Genomic DNA, 9,034 nt, shown 5'->3' on the forward strand with positions numbered 1-9,034 from the left:
TTTGTAGCTAGTCTTTAGCTCTACAGTAACCACTCAAAATACTGTTTTCCCAAGTTACATATGTCAGCTTCTTTCCCATTCTTCAGTGTCCTTTTCAATTCATTGGAAGACAGATTCATTTGTCACAGCCTACGTTCCATCTTTCCCCTCACAGCCTAGCTGGCTTTTTCAAAAATTAACATACAGGCAAACTCATTTGCTTTGTCCTGTATTCTTCTGTCACTGTTAGCAAATGCACAGTGTCATGTAGCTGTGAGCACGGTATGTGCAGTGTGTTTACCCTGGAATCCCCTATGCTCCCATCCTCTCAACTCTTACCCACAACACTTGGCAATCACGGATCTGTTTTTCTCCCTAGCTTTGCCTTTCCTAAATTGTCATATAAATTGAATCACACAATATGAATCTTTAGATATTCTTTTGCTTAGAAATGCGCATGTAGGATTCTTGAATGTTCTTGAATATATCAATTCAAGATACATTGTTGTTCTTGAATATCAGTAGTTGGTCACAGCACTATATATCTAAACCTGTGAATGGGAATTGTCCCCTTTCTTGGTTCCACTCTTGTGTGAAAGAATTCCTGGCTCTTTCTGTTGCACAGATGACTTCGTGCCATTCTGCTGTTGCTGTATAGAGTTAGGGAACATACTTTAATAAAAATAAAAATAAATAGTTTGCCATTTTTGGTTGTTCAAGCAGCATTCATTGTATATAGTGCCATACTTTTTTTAGCAGTCACCAGTTGAAGGGCATTTTGAATTGTCTTCAATTTGGAGACATTATGAATAAAGCTGCTATTCAGTTTAGTCATTTTTGACTATTTGCATTCTTTAAATATTTGTGTTGTGATGATAAAACTGCATTCTAAAAAGTATTTTTAAAAATATTTAAAAAAAAAAAACAACAACAACTTGTTATGAGTTCCCTTCAATTACTTTATTAGTTTGTGATTGCAAACTGACTTCAGACCTACTCTACTCAAGGCTTGGGGACAAACTTTCTGTGTTATTTTAATATCTTTCATGATAAGGTAATTTAAGAATGAACCAAGGTTTGGCCTTTTGCAATAGAAAATATTTTAATTTTCTGAAGGACTATTGGTGTTCTCAAAGATTATTGAAGATAATATTTATAGTAATTTTTTCTCTGGCACTAATAGTTTTTAATTATGTGTCTACTGTATAAAAGTCTAAACTCTTTTTAAAATTCTGAATTGGTATTGAAATTAGGTTAGATACCTATGTGTACTTTGAACTAAATATCTCAAATAGTTAAATTACTTTATAAAACTAATTTTATTCCAATTCCCCAAACTATTTTAGGAACAGAAAAGATAAGCTCTGTCTTCAAAACCTTAGTCACTATCTGTCCTTTTCCTTCCAAAACTGCATTTCAGAAAATAAAAAGGATTTAGCAAAAGCTGGTTACTGTTTTACAATGGAGCTGTTTAATAACTTTAAAAATTACATTGATTGAATGGTTACAAGACCAAAACTAAGGAAAGATAATTTTAATAATCCCTCCTTTATCTAGACATGCCGGAGCTTTTTATTCCATAAATGAAAATTTTATTTCATTATCATTATAATAAGTAAAACAAGTGCCTTTGTCAGAGGCTAGAATTTCCAACTTCAGTTAAACTTCAACATGACTTTTGTGTTAAGGACATACATAGAAAAGATAAATCATTCCCCAATGTTTTTTCATACGAACTTCATAGTTTTCTGTATTGCCGTCATTGATTCTAAATGTGATATTATTAAATTAATAAATTCAATCATTAATAATTATTATTAAATAATAGTTAATTAAATGATAAAAATCAATTACTACAACATAATTATAAATAATAAAAGTATTAATAATATAATAAATGTATTCGTTCTCTGGCATTTTCACGTTTTTAAAAATTTTTTAAAAAGTGTTTATTATTTTTGAGAGAGAGAAAGAGACAGCATGAGTGGGGGAGGAGCAGAGAGAGAGGGAGACACTGAATCTGAAGCAGGCTCCAGACTCTGAGCTGTCAGCACAGAGCCTGATGTGGGGCTTGAACTAACCAACCATGAGATTATGACCTGAGCTGAAGTCGGGCGCTTAACTGACTGAGCCACCCAGGCGCCCCTCTGGCATTTTCACTTTTAAAATGGATGAATCTATTATAAGTGTTGTTTCTAGTTAATATTATGTTAAAAATCATTAATCATAGTGTGTCTGTGTTGTTAGATACAAACTAAAAACAAATAATGCAGTTCTCAGATTATATCAAATGACTCATAGATGCTTTGCTATTGTATAAAGTAAAACAGCAGCACATTATTTAATGGAGACTTACTGAACACTGGCAAATTCTGATTTATCTAATTTTCAAAATTAGGCAAATTATTTTTACCTTGAATATTTATTATCAAATTGTCTTTTAGTGTTGGAGTAATACCACATAAGGTTTACAAGTGTCCCCAAGATTTATCATATGATCTTCCAAGCTCTTATAATCAAATTAGGCATATTAAATAAAATTTGCCCTGAGAAGTTCTCCATAAGAATATGTTTTTCATTTCAATGAAACTAGCAATGTATAAAACCCCTAAAATCTGAGAATTATAGAATAAATATGTTTTTGCATAACTGACACCAAATAGTGGTGAGAAAAATAATTGGCCACTGACAAGACATTAGAATAATCAAATTTACTCTAAGTCATCATGAGCTTAATAATGAAAAACTCACTTTAAATCCCAGCCTAACCATCTCTCAATGTTCTTTTTTGTCCTTTTAAATAATATTGCCAATATGTAAACCAAGCACTGCTAATATTCTTGGTATTCTCAAGGTATTTACAGTCAGTAATAATCTAACATAATTTATTATTGTCAATAATGAGTTCTAGAAATTAGAGTCGACAATCACATGCTGATGTAGCTTGAGAGATGTGCTCCATTTTGTTGGATGATCAGTATGGCGGACAAAGGCAGCTGTATGAGTTCTTCGTATTTGGAAGGTCACTCAGATTTTATACTGTTGATATTACTGTTTTCCTTTCATAACAATTGAGAAAAATGGAGAGAGGTCATACTTTCTACCACCTAAAAATAGTATTTTGAAATTAAATGATCCAAAATATCATAAGATAAGCTGCTACAGATAGACTGACTTCCTAAATACTTATACACCCTCAATATTCTTTTAAGAATGTCATATATTGAGAATAAAGATTGTAAAATAAATGCATAACCATTTCCTTTTCACTCTATTTTTTTAAATTTTTTTAATGTTTATTTATTTTTGAAACAGAGAGAGGCAGAGCATGAAGGGGGGAGGGTCAGAGAGAGAGGGAGACACAGAATCTGAAACAGGCTCCAGGCTCTGAGCGGTCAGCACAGAGCCCGACGTGGGGCTGGAACTCACGGACCGTGAGATCATGACCTGAGCCGAAGTCGGGCGCTTAACCAACTGAGCCACCCAGGCGCCCCTCCTTTTCACTCTATTTTATTTAGCCTTAGAGTTTTGATTTTTGATATTCTCTTCTGTCTCTTTAATTACACTTTCTGGTGGTCACTGTCATTTCCATTGCTTTCATATAAATAGCATCAAATCACATTGTCAAATTGTTATAATTATGGACTTGTCTTGAACGATCCTTGTCAGCAACATCTTAGATGTTCAGTTTTTAGGCCAAATGAGTTATAACTTAGAGTGTTCTCATTCACTTCATTTAAAAACTTTTTGCCAAATTTCTTTTCTTTCTTTCTTTCTTTTTTTTTTTTTTTTTTTTTTTTTTTTTTTTTTTTTAGAGTGAGCACGTGTGCACAGTGGGGGAAGGGCAAAGGGAGGGAGAGAATGTCAAGCAGGTTCCATCTGCAGCACAGAGCCCGAGGCAGGCTCAATCCCAGAATCTGGAGATTATGACCTGAGCCAAAATCAAGAGCCAGTCACTTAACCAAATGAGCCACCTGGGCACCCTGCCAAATATCTTAATAACTGACTAAAATGATCTCAATATTATGTATTTTCTCTCTGATGTCCTCTTTCAACTTCATTATTCTGAGTTAAAAAAAAAAAACTATTTTCTTATTTCTAAGAATTTTAAAAACATCTTGAGAACATTAAAGAAATCTGATATAGACTTCTATGATAGGTAAGAAAGACCAACATCTTGGGGTGAAGGTAATTGTTTTGTTTCTCTTTTTGTTTCCTGAATTTTGCAGAATGAGCAAATGTGACTTTTTGTATACTATGATGCATTCCCTAAATTCATGAGTGTATGTTCCTCTATTTATAATGTTTTCTGTATAGTGACTGTCTTTACTAGGACATAGTATGAGATGCTGAACCTTAAAAAAAATCAGCATAAACCTTACACATCAACTCAATGAATCATTTGCTTTTATTTCTGATTCACATGTCTTTGTTATTTGCCTTTCAGTCATAGATCTGTGGTATCATGATGAAATTCCAGTATTTCTACCTTTTCTGTAACTCTGTTGCCAACACATTAAATGTAGGCCTGTTCCCCTACCCCTTGGAGCGGTAGAGGAGCAAAGTTACTTTCCTTCCAGAAGACGCTGTTTTTCAGTAAGGAGCTGTCCATGGTGGCAGGCTGAGCAAGCCATCCAGAATACATAAAGAGTTCCCTTTTGGCCAAGAATGAAACTTTAGTTAGGATATAAATGATATACATTTATATATTTGAAATTGCATAATGTTATCCTCCATTCCTGTTTTAAAACATCTTCCTCTTTATGCACATTTAAAAAGGAATACTTTTATTGGCACATTCTTTTCCTTGTCAAATTAACAGGGTGAAACAGTGGTTTTTAAGCTCTAAAGCTGGTTTCTCCTAAACTAGTTTCACTGTGGTATTAGAGGTATGTGGTATCAGATTAGAAAGGTGTTTTTGTGTGTGTGGGGGGGGGGGGTGGGGGGGGGGGTGGGGGGGGGGAGGAGGAAGGGGAGAAGCAGTCAGTATTAAGTAAAACTTAACCTATCACTGGCCTAAAGTATGAATCTTCTTGTGTGGCTGACAAAGCATGCACATTTTAGCCATTCATTTTGGTTTTACATTAAATTATGCAAACTTATTTCAGTCCCAATGTCTATTGGACAGAAGGAAACTCTGTCACAGCTTAAAGGCATATCCCAAAGCTGGAAGCTTTCTGAGTCTCACATCAAACTCATCATTGATATATACAGAATCCCTCCAACTTGGTCGTTTTGTTTCTTTGCTTTATTTTCTCTAAAACCTTCATCACTGAATTTCTTGGGGGCAACAGTGTGTTCCATCTATGATATATACTTTCTAATGAGAAAAATACCACAGATCTCAGTGATAAATATATGCAAATATGGATGGTTTTCCCATTTGGAAGGTGACATATGATATTCATAACTATACATTATATTAATATTTATGTGTGTACAATGTAATTTTATCTATTATTTGTAAAAAATTTAACCTGTACCCCACAAAGGTAGTGAAAGCCTAGTATCAGCCAACTAAGTGACTTGGTCCTTCTCCTTGGGATTAAATCTATATTTTTAGATTATTAAAAATTAAGTCAAAGGCATCAGGGGAATGGGCACTACAATCAGTACCTGGTTTCTGCTGAGACTTATATAATACTGTCTCCTCTTTGATCTGAGTTCAGTCAGGTTATTGCTGTGTTTCTCCTCATTACTTAAAGCCTTTACATCTCTTGTCTTCCCCTTCTTTCTCTATCCCCAACCCTGATTTTCTCTCTTTCTTTTTCTCCCTCTCCTTTTACATGCCATATACCACTTTAAGCTCAAAGCAATAAAAGTGATTGAAGCAAGAAAACAACAGTAACAACTTGAATATACTTTAAAGACATACTATTGAAAAGAAAAGCCAGGCACAAGAGACTGTACTGTGTGATTCCTTTTATACAGTTCTCAAAAATAGGCAAAAGTCATATGGTGTCAACAGGCAAAGCAACAGTTAAGTTGAGGAGAAAGTATTAACAGAAGAGAAAATGAAGGAAGCTTCTGAAATAATGATCTCTACTAGACTCGGATTCTAGTCACCTCAGCTTGTTTACTTTTGGAAATTCACTTAAATGTCTAGATGCGTATTTAAAATCCATCCATCTATACCTACATGCGCGCTCACACACAGACACACATCCACACACTGCATCAAAATTATTTGTCTTTTGTAACTAGCAGTTGTCAATCTAATTAGAGAGCCAAGTCCATAACATTTTCTACAAAGCGCTTAAATCAATAGCCAGGGAAGTGGTGAGGGGGTTGGACTGAGTCCTACCGTATATTCCGCTCAGAAATCTAGGCCTTCTTCCCAAAGAAGTAATTCACTCTCGTAATGTTTCAGTAAGTTTGCTAATGCATGAAACTGTATTTGATGCTCTCACAGTCGCTAATCTTCATGTCTAATATCTTCTTGTTAATTTCCCCATACGTACTGTTGCTTAACACTAGACGCGTGAAATGAAAATAATTTCATCGCACAGTTCGCTGAATCAGCTTTGTACATTCTCTATTCCATATCTTTTTTTTTCCCTTTTGCTTTAGTGTTCCCAGTAACATTATAAAGTCATAATAGAGATTCTTAAAATATTCCACATTTCAAAATATATAGTAACATTAGTATTCCTAATCTGGCATTCATTATTTTTTCTGAGATACCTAAGAAATCTTAGTTTGTTGGGTTTTGGTGGCATTGATGGAAGGAAGGTTGTCAGTTACAAACCAAATAGAAATATGATAATTAATTCTCAATTTCATTCATGGGAAATCAGGGTTAAGTTTGGGCTTCATTTGCTGGTGAAATTGAAGAAAACAGTTTAAAAGACACTGTGAATATGGCCACCTGATTCTGAACTCCTTAGCAATCAGAATGTTCTTTTCATATCAGCTTCCTCATAAAAGGAGTTGAAAGAATTCCTTTTAATTATCAGAGCAATTAATATATGGCAACCTTTTTGTTTCCTCCTTAAATTTTGGAAGAATTAATCAGTGAGACAACTGAAGCTCGGGTTTTCTTTGATGAAATTTTTAATAATGGATTCAATTTCTTCAGGAGATGTTAGACACGGCAGATTTTCTATCCCTTCTTCTGGTAAGCTCTAATAAAGTATATTTGTTATCCGAAAGTTCAAATTTATAAGCAAATTTTTTCTGGCATTTTCTGATGTCTTGTGCCAATGGGCTGGTTTACCGTTTTGACTAATCACCTCATCTCCACACTACTCTGCTGTATTTCACCCCGAGCCATCTCTGCCCTGAGATTAGCTGCTTTGGGCAATTTATATACCATTTTAAAAACTCTGTTAATTTTCTTTTCTCTTAGATTAACTGAAAATGGACTTTGCCACATATTGGTCATTTTACTTTTTCACAGCATGCTAGATAGGAAGGATACTCTGTCTCCTACCATTTTGTTCATATTAGAAGACTTCCCTGTCTGTTTTAAGGACAAAATTAAGGGAAAAGAAGTTTCCTTCCCTAATTCTCTTCCATGTGTTCCTCTATAATAGCACCCATAATTAACACAAATTCAGGTTAGTTTTGAATATACACGTTCTCTGATTCAGTAATTGGCCAATACAAAGAAATAAATATGTGCAAGAGGTAGTAGTAAATTTGGGAGGAGCAAGGATGAGAGTGGGGAATAGCATTAATAAAACAATAAACTTGAGAGCATGGGGTGCATGAGTTGGAGTGTATTTTGCAAGGGAAGGATGAAACACAAATGTTACATGGAAGGTTTTGCTCAGAATCACCGTGGCAGTGAGTTCAGTGCTTTATAAGATGGTTCTGTATTCAACCCTACACCATTTTCCCAAGATGGTAATAATGAATGAAGGAAACAAAGCTTCGTGACCTGTAAGTAAGAAGATTAAGTAGTTAATTCCTTTACGATAAACGTCTATTCCTTTAACGACGCTATTACTCTTAATCATATCTGATTACTTGGAGCTAGAATGCCTCGCCTCCAGTCCCCACCCCCACTATTTTTTTGCCATTTTGGATGATTCTCTCTTTGCTTCCTTATCATCTGTACTTCTTCAAAATTCCCAGGCCAGAAATTTTCATTTATGCTTGAGGGTTCATGTAAAATTATGTTATATGTCATTGTACTATTTATTTTTGGCTGCATTTCTAAAAAAAAAACTATGAAAAGTGTGTATTCTGTGACTAAATTACAAATATCACTAACCAGCTAATAATTGATACACCTGGGCTGTGAGCCCTGTGTTGGCACTTAGTATGTAATACTCAGAAGACTGTCATTTATATGAATGCTGGCCCTGCTTTTACCTACAAGGTAGAATGCTCAGCACGTAGAACAGAATCTTTCGAAACAGCAAAAGTGTGCCTCTGAAAAGATATATCAGCAAAGTACAGTTACAATGCCAGCAGATTTTACCCTCCGTGCTAAGTACTGAAATCGCTCTTTTATGGTTTATTTCCCTTCCACGAGTATGGACATTGACGGCTTATTGTTTTGAAACACTACCAACATTAAAAAAAGCATAGGTAACTTTTTTTTAAATGAGACTTAACATGAATTCTAGTATACTCCTTAGCAAGATTACCATATTTACTGAATATTGTAAGATTTACTCATTTATCATCAAAAGAGAAACAGTACGCTCCTTTCCAATAGGAGGATTTCTGTTGCAATTAATCATTTTAACTCTGATTCATTCTCTTTCTCTTTCTGTTTGGAGAAAGAAAAAGCCTAGAGCCCTAAAGGAGGAAGCTGTGCTTATAACTCCTAAAATGCAATTCCAAATACAAACTTTCAAAACGATATTCACATCACAAAGTCTGATTTCCCTGAAGTGTGCTGTCAAAATGCAAACATCAGAATCTAGGTATTTCCTATATCTGCCTTGTATATAATTTCAGAACATCCAAGAGAACTCCTTCTTGCCTTTGGAACTCAAATACTAGCTATTATTGTTTTCCTTTTCTACACAAGGAAGAGTAAGGAAAGATTGTATTTTGGGATGTGGTTTAAATAAAATATTTTTAAAAGTTAAACTAATGA

General features: G+C 34.5%; 1 non-coding gene across 1 annotated transcript; it reads left to right on the top strand.

The window, feature by feature from the left end:
- The first annotated feature begins 512 nt into the window (after positions 1-512).
- On the top strand, positions 513-652 carry LOC122214690. Its single transcript, XR_006200064.1, has one exon. It is a non-coding gene; the product is annotated as a small nucleolar RNA SNORA46 (small nucleolar RNA).
- Positions 653-9,034: the final 8,382 nt, after the last annotated feature.

Source organism: Panthera leo, chromosome A2, assembly GCF_018350215.1.
Source record: "Panthera leo isolate Ple1 chromosome A2, P.leo_Ple1_pat1.1, whole genome shotgun sequence".
Classification (NCBI taxonomy): domain Eukaryota; kingdom Metazoa; phylum Chordata; class Mammalia; order Carnivora; family Felidae; genus Panthera; species Panthera leo.